This window comes from Erinaceus europaeus, chromosome 15, assembly GCF_950295315.1.
Source record: "Erinaceus europaeus chromosome 15, mEriEur2.1, whole genome shotgun sequence".
NCBI classification, from domain to species: domain Eukaryota; kingdom Metazoa; phylum Chordata; class Mammalia; order Eulipotyphla; family Erinaceidae; genus Erinaceus; species Erinaceus europaeus.
This window is the reverse complement of record NC_080176.1, coordinates 17310131-17330320: the sequence shown is the minus strand read 5'-3', so window position 1 is coordinate 17330320 and position 20190 is coordinate 17310131. Positions and strand designations below refer to the sequence as shown.

General features: G+C 48.5%; 1 protein-coding gene across 2 annotated transcripts in view; it reads left to right on the top strand.

The window, feature by feature from the left end:
• The window catches only part of SHISA9 (shisa family member 9), a 291935-nt gene that overhangs the window by 37554 nt on the left and 234191 nt on the right, over positions 1–20190 (top strand). The gene's annotated exons all lie outside the window — the stretch shown is intronic.

Genomic DNA, 20190 nt, shown 5'->3' with positions numbered 1-20190 from the left:
CACACACACACACACACACACACACACACACACACACACACACACGGCTTTGTTCTCCTTAACAGTATCCAGGCACAGACTAGCTGTCTGATGCTTGGGTTCAGACCCAGCACTGTCTGTCCCCAAAACCAGGCATCTTCCTTCCACCCAGGTTTCCATCTGGGCGCCAACACAGGTGACTGCTAGTGGCTGCCTGCAGGGCTGTACTGGAACAGAATTTTGAGTCTGTGTCCAAGATGGACAGGTGTGGACTCTGATTGATTGGTCATGTCTGCTATGAGAGAAGCTGGGGGAGAGGGGAGAGGTGTTTCCATGCTTTGGCTTTATACCCTGATTTCTCTCCAAGTGCGGTGAAAGCCCTTCAAAGGATGTATGATTTTTGTAAATGAGGGAAGATGAATGCAGTAGGAAATGAGCGAATGTAAACCACATTGATAGATGAGGGGGCCTCAAGTGCGTTGTGCCTAACATATGGTGTTTGAATATATAGAGGGTGATTAGCACAGCTCCACTTAATGAACGGTACAGGCACGGATGGATATTTCCAGGCTGCTCATGGCAACCGGGTATCCTCCTGGGTTGATTGATCTGCATCAAGTCAAAACTGCCCTCAAGGTCTAGATCAGTGCTGCCTCACTTTGCTTCAGATCTCTTTTAGAACTCAGATCTCTGTTCCAGTAGGCTATCTGTGTTGTTTTTTTTTAATGGGGAGGGGCGGTCAATGGTTTGCAGTATGGTGTATTGCACCAAAGTAAAGGACTCTGGGGGTGGAAGGGAGTGTTCACGTCCTGGAACATGATGGCAGAAGAGGACCTGGAGCTAGTGCTCTGTGTGTGTGTGTGTGTGTGTGTGTGTGTGTGTGTGTGTGTGTGTGTTTAGATTGTTAGGTGAAAAACTGAGAAATGGAGTCGGGCGGTAGCGCAGCGGGTTAAGCGCAAGGACCGGCATAAGGATCCTGGTTTGAGCCCCCGGCCCCCCACCTGTAGGGGAGTCACTTCACAGGCAGTGAAGCAGGTCTTCAGGTGTCTATCTTTCTCTCCCCCTCTCTGTCTTCCCCTCCTCTCTCCATTTCTCTCTGTCTTATCTAACAATGATGACATCAACAACAACAACAACAGTAATAACTACAACAACAATGAAAAACAGCAAGGGCAACAAAAAAAGGAAATAAATAAATTTAAAAAAAACAAAGAAAAACTGAGAAACGTTACACTATTATATCAACTACTATATTTTACCGTTGACTGTATAATCCATTAAGGCACCCAATAAAGAAAAAAAGTGGTTTGTAGTACAGTGGTTGGCACTGGAGTTCAGTTTCCCATCTCACCATGATAAATGTCTGCAAAGTACTTTTCAGCCCCAATTTAGGTCTTTTTCCATCATCCTGCATCAGGGCCTGAACGCTCCCTGCCCCTATCCCACCCTATCCCTGCTCTCCTTCCCTAGAGTCCTTTGCTTTGATGCAGTAAACCCAAGTAGTTCAAGCTTTACTTTGTGTTTCCTCTTTCGTTCTTGTTTCTGAAGTTCTGCCCATGACTGAGATCATCCGGTATGCATCCTTCTCTTTCTGGCTCATCTCACTTAACACAATTCCTTCAAGCTCCATCGTTCTTCATAGCAGAGTAGTATTCCACTGTGTATATAGACCACAAGTTGCTCAGCCACTCATCTGTTGTTGGACACCTGGGTTGCTTCCAGGTTTTGGCTATTACAAATTGTGCTGCTATGAACATAGGCATACATAAATCTTTTTGGATGACATGGTGTGTTGGGTTCCTTAGGTTGTATCCCCAGGAGAGAGGAATTGCAGGGTCATAGAGCAGGTCTACTTCTAGCCTTGTGAGTGGTCTCTGGACTGCTCCTCCACAAGGATTATACCAATTTACACTCCCACCAATTCATTACAGACCCTGATGGTATTGGGGCCTTGCTTGTGTGAGGTGTCACTGCTCACAAGCCAATTTGTTTTCATTCTGTTTTAGTAGCAGGGGAGAGAGAGAGGGAGAGAGATGCCTCAAAGCACTGGAGCTTGGCACTCACATGTGGTGCCAGGGCTTGGACCTGGGCTGAGGAGCATGGAAAGGCATGGACCATACCAGTTGAGCTACTTTCCAGTCCCAGAATCTCCATATCTATCTATCTATCTATCTATCTATCTATCTATCTATCTATCTATTGTCTGTCTGTCTGTCTGTCTGCCTATCTATCTACCTACCTATCAATCATCTATCTATCATCTATCTATCTATCTATCATCTATCTATCATCTATCTATCTATCTATCTATCTATCTATCTAAACATGGCATCTAAATTCTGGTATATCTGCCTTTATAGACAGTATCTACTGTGCTGTTTAATGTCCTGTGAGCAGGGGAGGGAGTTCAGTGTGAAAGCACAAGACTTAGGTGTCTGAGGCAGCAGGTTCCATCCCCATCAGCGCATATACCAGAGCTGAGCAGCGCTCTGGTCTCCCTCCTGTGAGAAGTAAATCTTGACTTCAATTTTAAGATGGAGAATGACTTCTTTTGTTCATTTCTCATTTGTTACTTGTTATTCATAGTAGCCATAAGATTAGAAGATTCCAGGGTAGAGTTCCACATCACACCCACCACCAGAGTTCTGTGTGTCTCCACCCTCCCACCTCTCAGAGATCACCACCTTGGTTCTCACAGTTTACTTGCTTCTGTTTTTTTTTTTTTTTTTTGCCTCTCTTTCTTTTCAAGTCCACCTGTATCAGTTCTCTATATTCCTTCCACTTGGGAGTGAAACCATTGGCCAAGTGTCTTTCCTCTCTTATTTCACTAAGCACGATCACTTCCAGTTCCTTCCTTTTTGTCCCAGAGGACACAGTAGCTGAGATGGATACCATGTTGTACATGCATCTAGCAAAGTTCTCTGTGGCTTTGTCTCGTTAGCCAATGTGAGAGCAGAGCCCTGGGCAGCTCTACTCTAGTGTCTTCATTGTACTTGAAGATGAAGGTGGCAGACCTGAAGAGCTTTAATTTGTGGTTGAGGATTAGCAGGGTGAATGGAGGAAGGGACTGTCCAGGTGAGATGGTTGAAAGTCATTCAAGTGATGGGTCGGGTGGGGGGGGAGTGTTATTCCTGGCAGGGGGAAAATAAGTCAGAATGTGCTAAGGTCCCAGGGCATGAACATATACTCCATGATGTTTGTGGAAATAAAGGATGCCCAATGGGGCTGGAGTCCATTGAGGGAAGGGAAAAGGTTATAAGCATAAATGGGGGGGTCTGGGGAGTTATCACAATTGCTCTGCAAAAAGACTCTCATGCCTGTGGCTCCAAAGTCCTAGGTTCAATCCCCAGCACCACCATAAGCCAGAGCTGAGCAGTACTCTGTTTTCACATATTCTCTCTCTCTCTCATTAAAGTAAATATATAAAATATTTTTAAAAATAAATATAAATGTGGGGACATGCTATTTAGAAATGCCAGTTGTCACGCTTCTCTTATGGTGCCCACCCAGAGTGGAGTCTGCCACCTGCTAGTTACACTCTCAGTTCTTGACCAGGGCAGGAAGTCACTCCTCAAATGACGGTATTGTCAAGAGTGTTTGTAAAGGGGAAGAGGATGTTCTCCCAAAATGCATCTGATGAGCTTGGCATGTGGAAGGAGAGAGGATTCTGGGCCCTTTAAGAGGGGACTTGAAGACACCAGCAAGTCCTGCTTTCTGTCCAGCCTCTCCCCCACACGGTGCCCATCCTGGGTCCTTTCACAGCTGCCATGCTTCCAGCCCTGGGCACCACCTGGCCTCCCTTCCTGTCTTGTTCTCTGCCCTGAGGCTTTAGCTTTTGTTAAAGATGTGTTCACGTTGTGTCTCTAATTTGCTGCAGTGATGAAACCGATATGACGTCTTCAGCAAAAATCAACATAAATGAAGCTGGGCAGTGACACACCCAGTAGGGTGCACACATTACAGTGTGCAAGGAGGTGGGTTCAAGGCCCTGATCCCCACTGCAAGGGGAAAGCTTCATGAGTGGTGAAACAGCGCTTCAGCAACCCCCCCCCCAAGATTTCATTTATTAATGAGATAGATGGAACAAACCAGTGCATCCCTCTGGACATGTGCTGCCAGGATCTGAACTCGGAACCTCATACTTGAGATTCCAACACTTTATTCACTGTACTATGCTGTGAATACCCTCTCCCACTACCCAGGCTCCCAGGGTTATTGCTGGGGCTCAGTGCCTGCACTTTGAATCCACTGCTCCTGGTAGCCATTTTCCCCATTTTTTTCCCTTTCTATTTTTATTATTTATTTATTTTAAAGACTTTCATTCTTTTTTTTAATTGTAGTTATTATTGCTGTTGTTATTGATGTTGTCGTTGTTGGATAGGACAGAGAGAAATGGAGAGAGGAGGGGAAGACAGAGAGGGGGAGAGAAAGTAGACACCTGCAGACCTGCTTCACCGCCTGTGAAGCGACTCCCCTGCAGGTGGGGAGCCGGGGGCTCGAACCGGGATCCTTACTCTGGTCCTTGCGCTTTGCGCCATGTGTGCTTAACCCGCTACCGTCCGACTCCCTCTCCTTTCTATTTTTATTGGCTAGGACAGAAATTGAAAGGGGAGGGGAGGTAGCGAAGGGGAGAGAAAGACACCTCCAGACCAGCTTCACCATTCAGGAAGTGTCCTCCGTGCAGGGGACGGCAGGGGCTGGAACCTGGGTCCTTGAACGTGGTGACGTGCGCTTGACCAGGTACGCCACTGCCCAGCCTCAGACCACTTTCTCTCTTTCTCTATCACCTCCTTTCCTTCTAAATTTCTCTGCCTCTATTCAAAATCAATATTAAAAGCTTATATACCATAAGTGACCAGAGGGAGACCACTCCTGGAGGAGGAGGAGAGGGAAGGCAGGTCCATAGAGAGGAGGGGTGAGACTTGGGGGGCTCACTGGGGGCATTCACCTTGCTTCACACAAGGCCCTGGGAGGCTGGTGGGGAAGGGAAGGTCTTGCCATGCAGTGGAGGCATCTAGCCCTGGGCAGGAATGGACCAGAGAGCCCTTCAAGGCCCTTTGGGGGAGTTCCCCAGCACCCTCAGACAGCTGCCACCACCTCACCTGCGGACTTCTCCGTTGAAACCGTTGCAGGAGCCCTTGGCAGGTTGCTAGGAAACCAGGGATGGTGGAGCAGGCGAGACCTGCTTGTGATGGTTCTCAGAGTTTCCACGAGTCCAGGGGGAACCAGAGCAGTCCAGGCCACAGCCTCTTGCCTTCCTCCGGAGCAGGGCGAGGTGGTGGTGTCTGTCTGGGTCCAGGAACTCCATCCTGCTGGATCAGATTAGGGCTGGGGACGTGCAGTGGCAGAAGGGAGGGAGAGAGAGAGAGAGAGAGAGAGAGAGAGAGAGGGGGAGAGAGGCCAACATGCTGCTCTTGTGAGTATTTCTGCTCTCCTCCACGACGCCCCAGGAGCAGATGCTGAAGGGGAGCCCGGAAGCTTGTCGACCTGAGCTACAGACACACTCACTTCCCACGGGACTCCACAAGCATGAGTGTGATTCTAGCATTTGGGGAGAGGTGGTGGCTTCATCTGGTGCTCAACTAGAGACACCGCCCTCCTGAAGGATTCCAACTGGAACCTGCTTTTCAGCACTCACACCCCCCCACCCCCCACCCCCCATCCCCCAGGTCTCAGGTCCACCTGCAGACAGGCCTCTGGGGAAGGCTCTAGAAAGCCTCTGCTGGGCACAGGGGATCATGCTTATTCCTACCCTGCCCATTCTTGTTTCTCCATTTGGCCCTCAGCCATGTCACTCCTGAGATGACTGTTAGAACTGGGAACAGAAAATCCCCCAGGTACACTCCCCTAAGTCCCCTGCTGAACCACACTGCCACTCCCCCATGTTGGGCTAGCTGCTCTTGCCCCACAGAACACCGTATCTGCTAGAATTCTTTTTAGAAATGAATATTTTATTTATTTTATTTTGATGAGAGGGCTATGGAGAGGGAGAAAGACACACACACACACACACACACACACACACACACACACACACACACACAGGCAGAGGGGTGGGGCAGCAGGGTGGGGGGTGGGGAACCAGAGCACTGCTCAGCTCTGGTTTATGGTGGTGCTGGGGAGTGAGCCTAGGACTTTGGAGCCTCAGGCATGACAGTCTTTTTTGCTGATACCTATGCTGTCTCCTTAGTCCTTTTTTTTTTTTTTTTTTCTTTTTAAGCTGAGAGAGCTACAGAGAGAAAAAGACCAGAGCACTGCTCAGATCTGGCTGGCTGATGGTGGTGGTGGGGATTGAACCTGGGATCTCTGAGGCTCAGGCATGAAAGTCTTTTTGCAGAACCTCTGAGGTATCTCCTCAGCACAAGAATTCTTGCTGGAGACTAATGTTTGGGTGGTTTGTAAAGCCAGGGAGTTCCCAGGAGAGCAGCTCAGCGGGCCCCTAGGCGGTGTCTTTTGCCATTTACTTAGAGTGTATATTTGTTTCTTCAGAATGCATTCGTTCACCTGTCTGGATGAGCCAGTATCTGTGTGGTAGAAAATCAGTCAGGTGGTACATAAAGGTAGAAACACTAGGTGTTTCCTGTCCTATAGCCCCCAGTTCTGCTCCTCAGAGACAGCTGCTATGGTGTGTTTATTACCTGTTTTTTAAAAATATTTTTATTTATTCTTGGATAGAGACAGAGAGAAATTGAGAGGGGAGTAGGAGATAGAGGAGGGAGAGGGACAGAGAGACACCTGCAGCCCTGCTTCACCACTCGTGAAGCTTTCCCCCTGCAGGTGGGAACCAGGGGCTTGAATCTGGGTCCTCACACACTGTAATGCGAGTGCTTAACCAGGCATGCCTCCTCCCGGCCCCTTGATTGTCTGTTTATCTCTATATTTGTTACTCTTCATAAAAACTTTTGCACCTTGCTTGTTTCACCTAATGGAAGCTGCAGTCATTAAGTGCAGTCTAAGCACTCTGCTTAGAGTGCTGTAACCAGACACCCCAGGGCCAGGGAGACAGCTTCATGGTTCTGCAAAGGAGTCTTATTCCTGAGGCTCTGAGATCCCAGGTTCACTCCCCAGCACCACCGTAAGCTAGAGCTGAGCAGTCCTCTGGTCTGACTCTGTCATTACAATTGAGTAGATAAATTCTTAAAACCCAAACAAGTCATCCTACCAATAGCAGACGGTTATTTTCTCACCTTTCTGGAGGCTGGGAAGTTCACAATCAAGGGATCAAGGTGCTGGCTGACTTGGTTCCTGGCGATGGTTCCCTTCCCTGTTGGCAGACAACTGCAGACCCCACACGATGGAGAGAGCGAGCTCTGGTCTCTCTCTGCCTTTTCTGCTCTGGGCACCTGCTCTCTCAGATTCAGACTCCACCCTCCTGTCTTTTAAAATTTTTTTCATTTCCTCGAGCTCCTCCCTCTAAAGACAGTCATTTAGTTCCAGGATTAGATAGAAAGTGAACTTATGAATGCTGTTTTTTTTTTCCTGGGCCAGGGAGGGAAACTAACAACTAATCTGTACCTGGGTCCTGGAGATGGCGCCTTGTAGCCTGTGTCTCTGTCCACTCAGATCCCGCTCCTCCTAGGGCTCCCTCCCTCCCTCCCTCCCTCCTTCCTCCCTTCTCTCTCTCCCCCCCCCCCTCTCTCTTGCCTCCAGGGTTATCGCTGTGCTCGGTGCCAGCACTTCAGATGCACCATTCCCGGTAGCCATTTTCTACCCCTCCTCCGCTTTTTTCATTTTATTCATTAAGACACAGAGAAATTGAGAGGGGAGGGGGAGATAGGGAGAGAGGAGATAGACACCTGCAGCCCTGCTTCACCTCTTGTGAAGTGGCCCTGCTGCAGGTGGGAAGTGGGGGGTTAGAACCTCTGTCCTTGCACATAGTACTATGTGTGCTTAACGCAGTGCACTACTGCCTGGCCCTCAAATTTTATTACTTCTTTCCGCCTTCTGCACCCTATTATGATCCTGGGTACATACTCTCAGAGAGATAAAGAACAGGAAAGCTTCCATTTAAGGGAATGGGTTGTGGAACTCTGGTGGTGGGAATTGTGCGGAATTATAGTCCTCTTATCATATGGTTTTGCTGATCATTATTAAACCAATTGTAAAAAAAAAAAAGATATTACACCAAAGCAGAGCACCTCTGGGGAGGGAGGGAAAGTAGGAAGAAAACACTGGAGGCCAATTATATAATCAAATTGTATGCATATGTCAGTGATTGCACTGTAAAGCATTAAACCCCCCTCAATAAAAAGTAAAAGATTATTACTTCTTTATTGATTACCTTTAAATGTGGCTCGTACATGTGTGATACCACTGAGCAGTTTCCTGAGCCCAAACATTTTATTCAGAGAGAGGTAGAGAATGCGGGAGAGACACCACTGCACTGCTCCACTGTCCTTGCAGTCGGGCTTCCTCTTCCCGGTGCTGCCCATGGTGCTTCCGTGTGGAGCCGGGACTCAACTCCAAGTCCTTATACATGTGAGGTGTTTACTCTCCCGGCCTGAACTGATGCAGTTGTAGAAGGGAGGAGAGGCAGATGGGCTCGAACCATTGGTTCCCTTGAGTAGCCTGGAGAGACGGAGGCAGGTGTGTACTGGTCCTTTCTAGAATAAGTGATTCTACCCTTTCAGCATCAACTGTGAGCCTTCTGAGGCTATAGCTCTTCTTTAGGATGAGAGAGAGCGAGAGAGAGAGGGTGAGAGAGAGAAAGAGAGGGGGAGAGAGAGGAAGAAAGGGGGAGAGGGAGGAAGAAAGAGAGAGAGGGAGAGGAAGGAAGAAAGAGAGAGAGAGGGAAGAAGATAGAAAAAGAGGGAGAGAGAGAAAGAGAGGGAGAAGGGGAGAAAGAAAGGGGAGAGAGAAAGGGGAGAGAGAAAGGGGGAGAGAGTGAGGGAGGAGAGAAAGAGAGAAAGGGAGAGAGAAAGAGAGAGGGAGAGAGAAGTGAGACATCCAGCCAAGGTTGTGGAGCCCTCCCTAGGAAGGGGCAGGATATCCTGGCTTCCAGAGTGCACATTTGGGCTCTAGGATTCCCACAAGCTGTGGGGCTAGTGGTGACTTTCTCCCGAAACACCCCCTTCTTCCTCCCTGCTGCTGCCTTGCCTTGAACCTGCTCGGCTCAGCTCAGCTCAGCTCCTTAGAGGCAGGCAGAGACTTGTGTGCCTCCTGGCTCCTCCTCAGTCTTGCTCATCTCTGATCTCAGGATTCAGTTTGGGTGCTCTGGCTCCCAGGTGCTAGGCTCAGTCGGCCTCCCCTCCCTGCCTCTGGCTTAGCTGGCTGAGAGTACAGCCAGTCTTGCAGGAGTGTCTGCCTTTTTTTCCTCTCAGTTGTCCAAATAATCTTTCATTCTTTGAAGGCTGTAAACCCATCTATCTCTCTTCCTTGCTCTGTCTGGGGGGAGGGTGTCACCATGCTTCAGTCGACTTTGGGGTGAATAGTCATACAGGTGATTTTTTTTCCCCTCCAGGGTTATCGATGGGGCTCAGTGCCTGCACTACAAATCCACTGCTCCTAGAGGCCAATTTTCCCATTTTTGTTGCCAATGTTGTTGTTATTGTTATTGATAGGCCAGAGAAAAATTGAGAGAGGAGAAGACAGAGAAGTGGGGGAGAAAGACACCTGCAGACCTGCTTCACCACTTGTGAAGCGAACGCCCTGCTGGTGGGGAGCCGGGGGCTTGAACTGGGATCCTTACGCCGGTCCCTGAGCTTTGCGCCATGTGTGCTTAACCCGCTGCGCTACCGCCCAGCCCCCCACAGGTGACTTTTATTGGGGGTGAGGGAATGGGTTGAGAATGAGCCCCATCAGGAAGTAGGTGCAGTGCCCTTGAGACCTGAGAGCACTATTCAGGCTTTGATGCTGGTGGGGATTGAACCTGCAGCCTCAGCCATGCAAGTCTTGTATCCTTACACTGAGCTTCCTCCCTAGCCCAGAGGATGTGGAGGCACTTATTCAATCCCATTCCCAGAAACAGATTTACAAGAGCTTCAAATATTTTTTTAATTTTAATTCCCCCCCCCCCAGAGTTATTGCCGGGGCTCGGTACCAATACTTCGAATCCACTGCTCCTGGTGGCCATTTTTTCCATTTTATTGGATAGGATGGAGAAAAATTGAGAGAGGAGGGGAAGATAGAGAGGGAGAGAAAAAGATAGACACCTGCAGACCGGCTTCACCGCCTGTGAAGTGTCTCCCCTGCATGTGGGGAGCAGGGTCTCAAACCCAGATCCCTGAGTGGGTCCTTGTGCTTCGTACAATGTGTGCTTAACGTGATGCACCACCACCTGGCCCCCGAAAAGCTGTAAATACACGCTCAGGTTTCCCTTTGTGAGATCAACCACTATCAGGCTAAGTAGATGAAGATCCTGGAACTAGAAGGCATCTCAGGGGGCGTGGACGTGACTGACCATTCTCATAGCCCAGGCTCTGGATGATAAGATTCCGGTCTGGATAAGATTCCGGTCTGGATAAGATTCCGGTCTTGCAGGAGGCTTGGGGGTGGAGTGCTCCCCTGTCTGCTCTGATCACAAAGCCTTTCCACTGCCCTTTAATGGGATCACTCACCTACAACCCTCTGCCACCATACAGGTCAGTGCCAGGGGACACTGGTGCCCAGGGAGGTTGCCCCTGGTCTGAGTGACAGAGCCGGCATCTGAACCTCTGATTCTGCCCAGCCTGTGTTTCCCTCATCCCCTTGGCTTTTCCTCAGCCTTGCGGCCCTTGCCGTCTCCGCAGTGAAACGTGGCAGAGATGGTGGCTGGGGTGGATGCCCGGAGAGTCCCAGTCTGGAAATGGCTCCCTGGGCTGCTAGTTGGTGGCTCTCACAGCCTGGCCTTCTTCACTTAGCGCCCAGGTGCTGAGGAAGTCAGTCTCTCAGCCTCAGTCTCCCTCAGCCTCAGACTCTTCCCAGGGGTGCTGACCAGGGGGATTCCCCAGGTGATGCCTCCAGGGAAAAACTGGGGTAAAATATGTTTACTGGCGTCAAGGACCTTTTATTTTTCTTCTACACCAGCAAAAAAGGAAACAGAGCTATGAAAGCTAAATTAGTTCCCTTGGCACCATGTATTTGAGAATTGCTACCTCAGGGTCCTAATTATCCTTCTATCTAATTCTTACTCTAATCTGAGTGGTAGATAATCAACTAAAGTATACATATATATATATATATATATATGTATACTTTATATATATTTTCTAATTTTTTGGGTAAAGACAGAAACTGAGATGGAGGCGAGAGACAGGGTGAGAGAATGAGAGAGAGATACCTACAGCACTGCTTTCAACACTTGAAGTCCACCCCTCCCCTCCACAGGTGGGAACTGGGGTCTTGAACCCAGGTCCTTGATCATGGTAATATGTGTGCTCAAACCACCTCTTGGCCCTCAACTAAGGTTTATTTTTTATTTGTATTAATTTTTACTTTTTTATTGGATAGAGACAGTAAGAAATCACAACGAGGGAAGAGGATGATGGGGAGAGGCAGAGAGACACATGCAGCACTGCCTCACCAGTTGCAAAGCTTTCCTTCTGCAGGTGGTGTTTAGGGGCTTGGACGCGGATCCTTGTACATTGTGACATGTGTGCTCAACCAGGTGCGCCTCCATCTGGCTCCTCAACTAAAGGTTTATATCCTTCCAGATATCATATTTGGTTTTATTTGGGGGCTGTTGGGAGTTTAACCTAGGGCCTTATACACAGAGGCCACTGGACTGTGTCCCTGAGCTAGATACCATGTTGTAACAGTGATTCACATGTTGCCCTGCTGGGCAGGAAGGCCTTTTCAGTTGGATGAAGCCCTGGGTGAGGGCTTCACCTTGCTTGTGACTCTATGAACTCCACTTTTCAGGTCTCAGACAGAGCGTAGAGTGAGATTTGAGGGGTCCTTCAGACAAGGGTTCAAATTCAGAGGAATGACGTATCTCCCAGAACCTCACCTCTCCAGAGCCCTGCCCTACCAGGGAAAGATAGAGACAGGTGGGGATATGGATCGACCAGCTAATGTCTATGTCTAGCAGAGAAGAAGTTACAGAAGCCAGAACTCCTTCCTTGTGCAACCCCCAAAGAATTCTGATCCATACTCCCAGAGAAGGGAAATGTTAGGGGAAGATTATCAGAGGGCTCTGAACCCCAGTTCCACCGGGACCTGGAACTTTTGTGACAAGGAACTTTTGCTTTTAACCATCACTGAAAGGGAAGCAATTCTAGAGAACACCTAAGGGGGCCACGTGGTGGTGCATCTGGTTGAGCACACATATTACATTGTGCAAGGACCCAGGTTCAAGCCCCTGGTCCCTACCTGCAGGTGAAAGCTTCATAAATGGTGAAGCAGAGCTGTGATGTCTCTCTGTTTTTTTTTTCCTCTCAATTTCTCTCTGTCTCTATCCAATAATAAATAAACAAATATAAAAAATAGAGACCATCTGAGGAAGTTAGGCACTGTTTTGTTTATCTGAGAATGAAGAAGGAAAAGGAAGGACAACTCTGGGAATACAGAAAATTGAACACATCAACTTAAAGAAAAAAGAATATATATCATTAACCCATAACTATGACCTTGGGAGAACTATAGTGATTATCATTGGGGGGCAGGGGGCACAGAACTCTGGTGGTAGGAGTGGTGTGGAATTAAGACCTCTGTTATTTTATCATCTTGTAAATCACTAAAAAAAAAAATCAAGGACGCTGCTGGGAACAAGGACACAGCCTCCCAGCTTTCCGCAGGGATGGTAGTGTTACTATCTAAGATCTCCTCGGGTCGCTGTAATGGTGAGATGAATGAATACAGCTAATACTCCTCCCCATACCCCCCCCACCTGCCCCTGCCCGCCTGCCCAGCTCCCTTCTTAAGGAAGCCAAGACAGATGAGTGAACCCAGCCAGCCTCTTCCTCCTCAGCCCCCACATGACAATGACTGCAAACCTACCATTGTCCATGGTGCTGAAGCGACATAGACAAACCTCAGGCAAAACATCACTATTATGGGGCAGTTGGGGGGAGGGGGTTCAGTGGCACTCTCCTCCCCTCCAGCACCCCCTCCCCCCACTCTGCACAGTAAAGACAGGGAGCCAGGGACAATCTGTCACTTGGGCTGGAGCCATTTGAGATCCTCATAGCAGTGACAGCCTGCTGGTAACATGAGATCTCAAAGTTTGGGCTAATCTGGAGGCAGAGGGGAGGGGAGGAGCCAGGAGGGGAGGATGTGCCCCCCCCCCCCCCCCCGCCAGCTTCTCCAGGTGACCCAGAGCCACCTCTTCAGGACCACAGGGCAGAGGTCCTAATGCCCTTGGCCTTGCCTCAACTTGCTTGGGGCGAGCAGAGTCTTCGAAGTTGGTCCACGTGAGCTTATTTCTGAGAATTAGCGGAGGCTAAAAATGCTTTGTGAGCAGCAGTTCCAGGAAATGCTCCCGTGTGGAGGGAAGCTCAGGAAACATGTACACCGAGAGCACACTGCCTTCTGAGCTCACGGAATCACACTGGCCAGCCATGGAGGCTGGGCAAGCCCCGTGGCTTCCACAATGGTCTGCAAAGAGCCCCCTTTACAGCTGTGATGGCATCTGCCAAAGAGATTCAACCCAGGAGCACGCCACCTTTGTCTGGGACTGGCCGCTTTCCCCTCCTCCACCCGGAAGCACACTGCTGGATCCAAACTCCAGGGCCCCTTAGCTCCTGTTTGTGCCCTCACCCTGGCACATTCCCTTGTGAATGGAAAAGGCAGAACACACACACACACACACACACACACACACACACACACACACACACACACGCCTCCAAGGTTATTGCTGGGGCTTGGTGCCAGCACTACAAATCTACTACTCCTGGAGGATATTTTTCCCATTTTGTTGCCCTTGTTGTGGTTGTTATTGTTATTATAGCTGTTGTTGTTGTTGTTGGACAGGACAAAGAGAAATGGAGAGAGGAGGGAAAGATGGAGAGGAGGAGAGAAAGACAGACACCTGCAGACCTGCTTCATCTCTTGTGCAGGAGGGGAGCTGGTGGCTCAAACCAGGATCCTTACACCTGTCCTTGTGCTTTGCTCCATGTGCACTTAACCTTCTGCGCTACCACCCAGCCCCACACACTTATATTTTTATGTGCATTTATTAAAGGCTCAAACTCAGAACTGGAGCACAGGAAGGTCTTGAACTTGGGAACTATGTTCATATATATATACACACACACACACACACATATATATATATATATATATATATATGATTTTGAGAGAATTGGTCTGAAGATTTGGTCCTGGTATAGTTTTTTTTTTTTTTTAAGAAAATATTTTATTTCAGTGGGAGAGAGAGAGAGACCTGAGCACTGCTTCACTGCTTCTGGGAACTGTTCTCACTTTTTAAAATTAAATGTTTTATTTATTTTTAATGACAGAGAGAAAGATACACACAGAGAGCTACCAGAGCACTGCTCAGCTCTGGTTTATGGTGGTGCTAGGGATGGAACCTGGGCCTTTGGAGCTTCAAGCACAATGATCTTTTGCAGAACAGTTATGCTGTCTCCTCAGCCCCTCACTTTTTTTTTTTTGGTAGAGAATGGGTCTGAATATTGGGTCCTGGTATAGGTTTTTTTTTTTAATGATTTATTTTATTTCAGTGAAAGAGAGCTATTGACAGGAAACAGAGGGGGGAGAGAGAGAGTGAGAGAGAGAGAGAGAGAGAGAGAGAGAGAGAGAGATTTTCTCCAGGACACTATTCAGCTCTGGCTTATGGTGGTGCTGAGGATAGAACCTGGGACCTGGGAGCCTCTTCTTGCAGAACTTGTATGCTGTCTCCCCAGCCCCCTTGTGTAGGGATTTTTATATGCTGTGTGCACACAAAGGGATCTTATAATTAACATGAAGGAAATCTATACCACGGTCACAGAATTTTCAGAATGCTCTGCTGTTTCTGTGTTGAGGCAACCAGTCAAGGCCTCTTGCTTTTCTTTTGCCACCTGCCTAGTTAATCTGGTTTTTTTGGGGACTTGCCTGGGGCTCAGGTGTTGTGGACCAGTGGTTCTTTGATGGCTGAGATGAAGTTCCTGTCTCTGGGTCCCTGTGGCTCTGCTTCTTCACAGAGTCAGGAGGTTTGGGGTTCAGCCTCTTCACAGAACAGGGCTCGCTGAGTTTTGAATTTTGTTTATACTTCTGTCCATGGGAAATGGTGGTTCCAAGCTGCTTTCTTTGGCAATTCTCCACTTCTTGAACAACCTTTCCTGGGATCTTATGTTCAAGGAAAAGAAACCAAATGCAAAGAAAAAGGAATCTTGTGTTGCGGGGGTGAATATCCTCAGGGCTCCTGCTAGATTGTCTGTGCTTCCCCGGGCTGGCTGTCCAGAAGGTTCTTACCCTGGGAGACCCAGATGGCTTCTGGCAGCCATAGCTCAGCGAGGTCTCTGTTGATCCAGAGGAGAGAGGGCTAACCCTGACAACTTGGTGTGTGTGTGTGTGGGGGGGGGGACTTGAAGAGCTCTCTGATTGGTCACTGATAGGTGACAGGCCCATTAGTGGACCAATCATATTGCCCAAGGGAAGTGATGCTCTGATTGGTTCACCTGAGATCATGTGTCCACTCCTGAAAGTGGGCGGAGCTAACTCCACCAAATCTCAGACTGAACTGTAATCGTGTGTGTATACGTATAATCACATATTCTTTTTTTAAATTTACTTTTAATTTATTTTTTGATAGAGGCAGAGAGAAATTGAGAAGGAAGGAGGAGAAAGCCAGAGAGAGAGAGAGAGAGACAACTGCAGCACAGCTCTACCGTCTTTGATGCTTCCCACCCTGCAGCTAGGGACTGGGGGCTTGATCCAGGGCCGCTGTGCACAGTAACGTCTTTGGCTATTGTGAATAATGCAGCTGCGAGCACAGGGGCGCATATGTCCTTTCAAATTAGTGTTTCAGTGTTCTTAAGATGAATGCTTAGGGAAAGCCATCAGGGGAGGGGATGGGATACAGAACTCTGGTGGTGGGAATTGTGTAGAATTGTACCCCTCTTATCCCATGGTCTTGTCAGTGTTTCCATTTTATAAATAAATAAATTTTTAAAAAGATAAATGCTTAGGAGTGGTATCACTGCATAAGATAACACCATATCTATTTGTTCGAGGAACTTTGTGTACAGTCTTCCAAAAGGGCTGCAGGAGGTAGCTTTTTCTTTATTCTTACTCTCTCTCTTTTTTCTTTTTGCCCGGTCCACTGTTATCGCTGGGGCTCGGTGCCTGCACTATGAATCCACTGCTCCTGGAGGCCATTTTTTCCCTTTTGTTTCCCTTGTTGTTATTGTTGCCTTTGTTGGATAGGACAGAGAGAAATGGAGAGAGAAGGGGGAAGACAGAGAGAGGGAAAGACATCTGCAGACCTGCTTTACCACTTGTGAAGCGACTCCCCTGCAGGTGGGGAGCCGGGGCTCCAACTGTGATCCTTATGCCGGTTCTTGCCCTTCGTGCCATGTGCGCTTAACCCACTGAACTATCTCCCGGTCCCTCTTTTTTTTTTTTTTTTTAATGAAAATTGAAGGATGAGTGAGGTTTGAGGTAGTGGTGAGAATCAGAAGGGAAACAGATCCCCCAGCCTCCCCACCCCACCCCCATCTCAAGGTGGCAGATTGTTACCAAGGGACCATGGCCTGGTACAGAAACTTTCCCCCAGGGACCATGTGGCTCTCTGGGCCAGCGCCTTGTTTGAGGGGAGGAATCCACTTGAGGCTCATTTCCAAGGAAGAACTCCATTTAGAAGCCCTTAATCAGAGGAGCGCACGGTCTGGGGCATGCTCAACACGGAGGCTTTCAAATGTAATTATTTGGAACAGCCGTAAACAAGTCTGGTCACTTAAGATAAAGATGTACAGCATGCACTTGGCCTTCACGGGGAGAGTTGAGGGAGGAGAAGCTGTCTCAGCCCTTGGCACTGGCCAACCCTTTGCAGGAATCCGCTAGGCCCCGGCGACAGACAATCACATGCCTTCTCCCAGGGACACAGGGACCGTGGTTCTCTCTCAAAACCCAGGGGCTATTTTTGTCAAGGGAGAATTCAGTTTAAAAGATTCAGTGCCTTTAGGATAACTCATCTATCACAGGGCCAATTTAAGTCTCATTAATCATAGCACAGAGCAGAGGAGAGCTCTGGGCCTTGGAATCTGTGAGTGTTCAGTGAGGAAGGGGACTCCAGTGACAGTCTTGGGCACAGAGGGCAGTGAGAATGAGCCCCTGATGGGGCACAGGGTGGGGGAGCATTCCTCGGCTCAGTGTTGCCAGTGGTGGGTTCTGCTCCCTAGTCTGGGGGCAGGCTGAAGGGAGATCTTGAAAGGATCCTGAGTTGCATTTGAATTGAGGAAGCGTTGAATGGCCAAAGTGATGACGTTACAGTCAGGGACCTCCATTTGTGGATCTGTGGAGACCTACTGTGTACCAGCGTGTGGAGGAGGCACTGGGAATGCCTACCCTCATGGAATCAGCAGGATGACTCTGTGAGAAACACTGAAGTCGAGAGACGCAAACTCATTGGCCCCACTTGTTAGAGCATGAGAGCTGGGACTTGAATCCTGGTCATCTGCAAAAAAACGCATACGCACATGCACATGCACACACGCATGGGTGTGCGACAAGTCAGCTCTCAGAAAAGGAACCCATGCCACCGTGAACAGAAAAAGAAAAAACCCAAACACCTGGAAACGAGGCACTGTTACACCTGGTTGAGCACATGTATTACCAGATTCAAAACCGTGCTTCCCGCAGGGGGGAAGCTTTGCAAGTGGTGAATCAGTGCTGCAGGAGTCTCTCTTACTCTCTATTTCTCCTTCCCTTCTCAACTTTTCTCTGTCCTATCAAATACAAATTTAAAAAAATGGGGAAAAATGTCCACTGGGAGCCATGGATTCATAGTGCTGGCACCAAGCCCCAGGGCAACTCTGGTGGCAAAATACAAATTAAATCAAAATGAAACACAAAACCTGGAAGATACAGGATGGTAGAAAGTTACAAAAAAAAAAAAAAGTCAATGATCGTTCATTCAGCTTTGTGGTATACTTCCTTTCAGGTTAAAAGAAGTTCATATACTTTTTTTATAATGCATGTTTCAGGGCTAGGCAGTGGTACGTGTGGTTCAGTTCACGCACTGCCATGCTCAAGGACCCAGGTTCAAGCCCCTGGTCCCCATGGGGTGAGCCATTAGTGGGGATGCCTTACAGAACCCAGGGAACCATGTCTGCAGGATGAAAGGGGTAGACATCCAGATGGGGGATGAGTGAGGCAGCTCACTGGGAAAGGTGCCTGCCTTGCCATGCACGTGGCCCAAGTTGGAGCTCCCATGTCACTACATGGGAGTCCTAAGGCACTAGGGGAAGGCTTGGTGTTCTGGTGTCTCACTTTGTCCTCTTTGTCTCTGTCTGAAAAAAATTGTTTTGGTGTGGAAAAATCACACACACACACACACACACACACACACACACACACACACACACACACACACACACACGGGCTGGGATACCAAGGTATACAGAAATGAACAGAACGCAGAACTTTTTTTTTTTTTTGCCTCCAGGGTTATTGCTGGGGCTCGGTGCCTGCACCACGAATCCACTGCTCCGGGAGGCTTCCCTTTTCTTTTGTTGTCCTTTTTGTTTTATCCTTGTTGTGGCTATCATTGTCGTTATTGTTGTTGTTGGATAGGACAGAGAGAAATGGAGAGAGGAGGGAAGACAGAGGGGGAGAGAAAGATAGACACCTGCAGACCTGCTTCACAACCTGTGAAGCGACTCCCCTGCAGGTGGGGAGCCGGGGGCTCAAACCGGGATCCTTATGCTGGTCCTTAAGCTTCGTGCTACCTGCGTTTAACCCGCTGCGCTACCTCCCGACCCCCCACAGACAACTTCTGTGTCTTCTTGGAGGTGTGGGGGGGGGCGAGAGGTTCTGCTAGCCTCCTGGATGTCCTCTGAATTCCAAATCTCTGGGAATTTTTCATTTTCTTTTTTTGCCTCCAGGATTATTGCTGGGGCTCTGTGCCTGCACTACAAATCCACTGCTCTGGGAGGCCATCTTTTTTTTTTTCCCCATTGTTGTTGTTGGAGGATAGGGCAGAGAGAAATCGAGAGAACAGGGAAAGATAGAGAGAGGGAGAAAAAGATAGACACCTGCAGACCTGCTTCACCATCTGTGAAGTGACCCCCTGCAGGTGAGGAGCCTTGCATCAGTCTTCGCACTGGGTACACTACCGCCCAACCCCCAATCTCTGGGGGTTTTTCATGAATGCTTCATCATCGTTCATCCATCCCTTCACCAGCCCTTCTCCCCCCCATCCTGGAGCATAGCAGATGGGGCTGACGGCTATCAGCTTCTTTTTTTTTTATGCTATTAAAAAAATTTTTTTTTATTTAAAATTTTTTATTTAAGAAAGGATTAATGAACAAAAACATAAGGTAGGAGGGGTACAGCTCCACACAATTCCCACCACCCAATCTCCATAACCCACCCCCTCCCATGATAGCTTTCCCATTCTCTAGCCCTCTGGGAGCATGGACCCAGGGTCGTTGAGGGTTGCAGAAGGTAGAAGGTCTGGCTTCTGTAATTGCTTCCCCGCTGAACATGGGCCTTGACTGGTCGGTCCATGCTCCCAGTCTGCCTCTCTCTTTCCCTAGTAAGGTGTGTCTCTGGGGAAGCTGAGCTCCAGGACACATTGGTGGGGTCTTCAATCCAGGGAAGCCTGGCTAGCATCCTGATGGCATCTGGAACATGGTGATTGAAAAGAGAGTTAACATATGAAGCCAAACAATTTGTTGAGCAATCATGGATCCCAAGCTTGGAATAGTGGAGAGGAAGTGTTAGGGAGGTACTCACTGCAAACTCTAGTGTACTACTGCTTTCAGGTATATATTTTGCAGTAGTTTATGGATACGTGTGCACATAAGCTCTCTCTCACAGAAACTGGTGTATATCTATGTTATGGGACTTTGTTAGAAAGTGAACCACCTGAGATGAAATTAGAGTGTACTATAAAAGGAAAGGTCTCACCCGAGTAATGAAGCTGAAGGGTTGTTATTCCACAGGTGAAGTCTCTGGACACAGTCTGAGGTGAAGCATGTTGAGGTGGCAATCGTTGGCGTTGGTTAGGTTGTGATCAGCGGATGCAATATTATTTGGTTTGGATTGGGAGATGCATACAGGAAAGTGGGCCCTATCCAAGGGTTCCAGGACTGGGGGAAGTAGGGGCTCTATAGTGGAGATGTGAGG